This window comes from Arachis stenosperma, chromosome 9, assembly GCF_014773155.1.
Source record: "Arachis stenosperma cultivar V10309 chromosome 9, arast.V10309.gnm1.PFL2, whole genome shotgun sequence".
Classification (NCBI taxonomy): Eukaryota; Viridiplantae; Streptophyta; class Magnoliopsida; order Fabales; family Fabaceae; genus Arachis; species Arachis stenosperma.
This window is the reverse complement of record NC_080385.1, coordinates 144,347,980-144,353,818: the sequence shown is the minus strand read 5'-3', so window position 1 is coordinate 144,353,818 and position 5,839 is coordinate 144,347,980. Positions and strand designations below refer to the sequence as shown.

At 38.4% G+C, this 5,839-nt stretch overlaps 1 non-coding gene across 1 annotated transcript; it reads left to right on the top strand.

Annotated features, from left to right (window-relative positions):
• Positions 1 to 1,026: 1,026 nt before the first annotated feature.
• Positions 1,027 to 1,134, top strand: LOC130952464 (small nucleolar RNA R71). Its single transcript, XR_009074644.1, has one exon. It is a non-coding gene; the product is annotated as a small nucleolar RNA R71 (small nucleolar RNA).
• Positions 1,135 to 5,839: the final 4,705 nt, after the last annotated feature.

The window sequence follows — 5,839 nt, the reverse complement described above, 5'->3', positions numbered from 1 at the left end:
TTCCAAATAACTTGTCATTTAGCTTCATGATTGCTCCAAGGTATTTAGCAACTTGCTCTCAGTGACATACTCATCCTCTTCAGAGGAAGAATACTCATCAGAGCTCATGAAAGGCAGAAGTAAGTCCAATGGAATCTCTATGGTCTCATTTTGAGCCTCAGATTCCCATGGTTCCTCATTGGGGAACTCAGAGGAGGTTGGTGCACGCCCATTGAGGTCTTCCTCAGTGGCGTCCACCTCCTCTCTTTCCTCTCCATATTCGGCCATGGTTATGGCTTTGCACTCTCCTTTTGGATTTTCTTCTGTATTACTTGGGAGAGTACTAGGAGGGAGTTCAGTAACTTTCTTGCACAACTGTCCCACTTGTGCCTCTAAATTCCTAATGGAGGACCTTGTTTCAGTCATGAAACCTTGAGTGGTTTTGATTAGATCAGAGACCATGGTTGCTAAGTCAGAGGGGTTCTGCTTAGAATTCTCTGTCTGTTGCTGAGAAGATGATGGAAAAGGCTTGCCATTGCTAAACCTGTTTCTTCCACCATTGTTGTTGTTGAAGCCTTGTTGAGGTCTCTGTTGATCCTTCCATGAGAAATTTGGGTGATTTCTCCATGAAGAATTATAGGTGTTTCCATAGGGTTCTCCTAGGTAATTCACCTCTTCCATTGAAGGGTTCTCAGGATCATAAGCTTCTTCTTCAGATGAAGCATCCTTAGTACTGCTTGGTGCATTTTGCATTCCAGACAGACTTTGAGAAATCAAATTTACTTGTTGAGTCAATATTTTATTCTGAGCCAATATGGCATTCAGAGTATCAATCTCAAGAACTCCTTTCTTCTGACTAGTCCCATTGTTCACAGGATTCCTTTCAGGAGTGTACATGAATTGGTTATTTGCAACCATTTCAATTAGCTCTTGAGCCTCTGTAGGCGTCTTCTTCAGATGAAGAGATCCTCCAGCAGAGCTATCCAAAGACATCTTGGATAGTTCAGAGAGACCATCATAGAAAATACCTATGATGCTCCATTTAGAAAGCATGTCTGAGGGACATTTTCTGATTAATTGTTTGTATCTTTCCCAAGCTTCATAGAGGGATTCTCCATCCTTCTGTCTGAAGGTTTGGACTTCCACTCTAAGCTTACTCAATTTTTGAGGTGGAAAGAACTTTGCCAAGAAGGCATTGACTAGAGTCCAGGCTTTCTTTAGGTTGTGAGTCCAACCATATCCTAGCTCTGTCTCTTACAGCAAAAGGGAATAGCATAAGTCTATAGACTTCAGGGTCTACCCCATTAGTCTTGACAGTGTCACAGATTTGCAAGAATTCAGCTAAGAACTGATGATGATCTTCCAATGGAAGTCCATGGAACTTGCAATTCTGTTGCATTAGAGAAACTAATTGAGGCTTAAGCTCAAAGTTGTTTGCTCCAATGGCAGGGATAGAGATGCTTCTCCCATAGAAATCGGGAGTAGGTGCAGTAAAGTCACCCAGCACCTTCCTTGCATTGTTGGCATTGTTGTTATTTTCGGCTGCCATGGCTTCTTCTTCCTTGAAGATTTCTGTTAGGTCCTCAACTATGAACGTGTGCCTGACAACCACCTCCGTTCATAGAGATTTGTGCCTTAGCTTCTCTTAGCTTTTGCTTCAAGGTTCTTTCAGGTTCAGGGTCAGCTTCAACAGGAATGCCTTTGTCTCTGCTCCTGCTCATATGAAAGAGAAGAGAACAAGAAAATATGGAATCCTCTATGTTACAGCATAGAGATTCCTTGAGGTGTTAGAGGAAAAGAAATTTAGAAGGCAGAAGTAGAAAATTCGAACTTATCAAAGAAGATGGAGTTCGAATTTTGCATTAAGGGATAGTGTTAGTCCATAAATGGAAGGATGTAAGAAGAAGGGAAGTAATTTTCGAAAATTAAGTAAAAGATTTTGAAAATATTTTTGAAAAACACTAATTGATTTTCGAAAATAAAAGTGGGAAAGAAATCAAATGATTTTTTGAAAAAGATTTTGAAATTAGAAATTAAAAAGATTTGATTGAAAACTATTTTGAAAAAGATGTGGTTAAGAAGATATGATTGGTTTTTAAAAAGATGTGATTGAGAAGATATGATTTGAAAAACATTTTAAAAAGATTTGATTTTGAAAACAATTTAAAAAGATTTGATTTTTAAAATTAATGACTTGCCTAACAAGAAAAGATATGATTCAAACATTAAAACCTCTCTCAACAGAAAAGGCAACATACTTAAAATGTTCAATCAAATCATTAATTGTTAGCAAGAATCTTTGAAAAAGGAAAGAAATTGATTTTGAAAACATTTGATTGAAAAGATTTGATTTGAAAAAGATTTGATTTTGAAAAACTTTGAAATTTGAAAAAAAATTGATTTGAAAACAAAATCTTCCCCCTTTGCCATCCTGGCGTTAAACGCCCAGAATGGTATCCATTCTGGCGTTTAACGCCCAAAATGCACCCTTTTTGGGCGTTAAACGCCCAACCAGGTACCCTGGCTGGCGTTTAAACGCCAGTCTGTCCTTCTTCACTGGGCGTTTTGAACGCCCAGCTTTTTCTGTATAATTCCTCTGCAGCATGTTCTGAATCTTCAATTCTTTGTATTATTGACTTGAAAAGACACAAATTAAAAAAATATTTTTGGATTTTTTTACTAATCAAAATGCAACAAGGATCAAATAAAAATGCATGCAAGACACCAAACTTAGCAGTTTGTATACTACTGACACTATATGAGACACACAAAACACTTCAGGTCAATAGAATTCAAAGATCAGAGCAAGTAAATCATCAAGAACATTTTGAAGATCACTAAGACACATGAATGAATGCATGCAATTGACACCAAACTTAAGATAAGACTAGACTCAAACAAGAAAAAGAAGAACTAGAAAATATTTTATGTTTCTTGTTTCTTGAAAAATTTTTTTTTTTGTTTTTATGATTTTGTAATTTTTTTGTGCTTTTTCGAAAATTAAGTGAAAAGAAAAATAAAGGTATCAAAATTTTTAATGAGAATTCCAGGAATCATGCAATGTTAGTCTAAAGCTTTAGTCTAAAGGAATTAGACATGGCCGGCCAAGCTTCAGTAGGACATTGCATTCAAGAGCTAAATTGATGAGAATCAATCAGCTTTGGTGATGATAAGAACATCACCTTGAAACACTAGAATTCATTCTTAAGAATTCTGAAGAAAAATACCTAATCTAAGCAACAAGATGAACCGTCAGTTGTCCATACACAAACAATCCCCGGCAACGGCGCCAAAAACTTGGTGCGCGAAATTGTGATCACTACAACTTCGCACAACTAACCAGCAAGTGCACTGGGTCGTCCAAGTAATACCTTACGTGAGTAAGGGTCGATCCCACGGAGATTGTTGGTATGAAGCAAGCTATGGTCACCTTGTAAATCTCAGTCAGGCAGACTCAATTGGGTATAGTGATAAACGAATAAAGCATAAAGATAAAGATAGAGATACTTATGTAATTCATTGGTAGGAACTTCAGATAAGCGTATGAAGATGCCTTCCCTTCCGTCTCTCTGCTTTCCTACTGTCTTCATCCAATCCTTCTTACTCCTTTCCATGGCAAGCTTATGCAAGGGTTTCACCGTTGTCAGTGGCTACCTCCCATCCTCTCATTGGAAATGTTCAACGCACCCTGTCACGGCACGGCTATCCATCTGTCGGTTCTCAATCAGGCCGGAATAGAATCCAGTGATTCTTTTGCGTCTGTCACTAACGCCCCGCCCTCAGAAGTTTGAAGCACGTCACAGTCATTCAATCATTGAATCCTACTCAGAATACCACAGACAAGGTTAGACCTTCCAGATTCTCTTGAATGCCGCCATCAGTTCTCGCCTATACCACGAAGATTCCGATTAAAGAATCCAAGAGATAAACACTAGAGCCTCGTATGCTTGTAGAACAAGAGTGGTTGTCAGTCACATTGTTCATGAGTGAGAATGATGATGAGTGTCACGGATCATCACATTCATCAAGTTGAAGAACAAGTGATATCTTGGACAAAGAACAAGCGGATTTGAATAGAAGAACAATAGTAATTGCATTAATACTCGAGGTACAGCAGAGCTCCACACCTTAATCTATGGTGTGTAGAAACTCCACCGTTGAAAATACATAAGAACAAGGTCTAGGCATGGCCGTGAGGCCAGCCCCCCAATGAGGGTTCAATCATCAAAACATGATCAAAAGATGAAAATACGATAGTAAAAGGTCCTATATATAGAGAACTAGTAGCCTAGGGTGTACAGAGATGAGTAAATGACATAAAAATCCACTTCCGGGCCCACTTGGTGTGTGCTTGGGCTGAGCAATGAAGCATTTTCGTGTAGAGACTCTTCTTGGAGTTAAACGCCAGCTTTTATGCCAGTTTGGGCGTTTAACTCCCATTTTGGTGCCAGTTCCGGCGTTTAACGCTGGAATTTCTGAGGGTGACTTTGAACGCCGGTTTGGGCCATCAAATCTTGGGCAAAGTATGGACTATCATATATTGATGGAAAGCCCAGGATGTCTACTTTCCAACGCCGTTGAGAGCGCGCCAATTGGGCTTCTGTAGCTCCAGAAAATCCACTTCGAGTGCAGGGAGGTCAGAATCCAACAGCATCTGCAGTCCTTTTGAGTCTCTGAATCAGATTTTTGCTCAGATCCCTCAATTTCAGCCAGAAAATACCTGAAATCACAGAAAAACACACAAACTCATAGTAAAGTCCAGAAAAGTGAATTTTAACTAAAAACTAATAAAAATATACTAAAAACTCAACTAAATATACTAAAAATAATGCCAAAAAGCGTATAAATTATCTGCTCATCATTATGTGTCTGTGGCATTTATGTATCCGGTGGTAATACTGGAAAACAAAGTGCTTAGGGCCACGGCCAAGACTCATAAGTAGCTGTGTTCAAGAATCAACATGCTTAACTAGGAAAGTCAATAACACTATCCAAAATTCTAAGTTCCTAGAGAAGCCAATCATTCTGAACTTCAAAGGAAAAAGTGAGATGCCAAAACTGTTCAGAAGCAAAAAGCTACAAGTCCCGCTCATCTAATTATAATTAATATTCATTGATATTTTGGAATTCATAGTATATTCTCTTCTTTTTATCCTAATTGAATTTCAGTTGCTTGGGGACAAGCAACAATTTAAGTTTGGTGTTGTGATGAGCGGATAATTTATACGCTTTTTGGCATTGTTTTTAGGTAGTTTTTAGTAAGTTCAAGCTACTTTTAGGGATGTTTTCATTAGTTTTTATGTTAAATTCACATTTCTGGACTTTACTATGAGTTTGTGTGTTTTTCTGTAATTTCAGGTAATTTCTGGCTGAAATTGAGGGACTTGAGCAAAACTCTGAAAAAGGCTGACAAAAGGACTGCTGATGCTGTTGGATTCTGACCTCCCTGCATTCAAAATAGATTTTCTGGAGCTACAGAACTCCAAATGGCGCGCTCTCAACGGCGTTGAAAATTAGACATTTAGAGCTTTCCAGCAATATATAATAGTCCATACTTTATTTGGAAATTGATGACGTAACTTGGCGTTGAACGCCAAGTACATGCTGTTGTCTGGAGTTAAATGCCAGAAACACGTCATGATCCGGAGTTGAACGCCCAAAACACGTTATAACTTGGAGTTCAACTCCAAGAAAAGCCTCAACTCGTGGATAGATCAAGCTCAACCCAAGCATATACCAAGTGGGCCCCGGAAGTGGATTTATGCATCAATTACTTACTCATGTAAACCCTAGTAGCTAGTCTAGTATAAATAGGATAATTTACTATTGTATTAGACATCTTTTGATCACTTTAGATCTA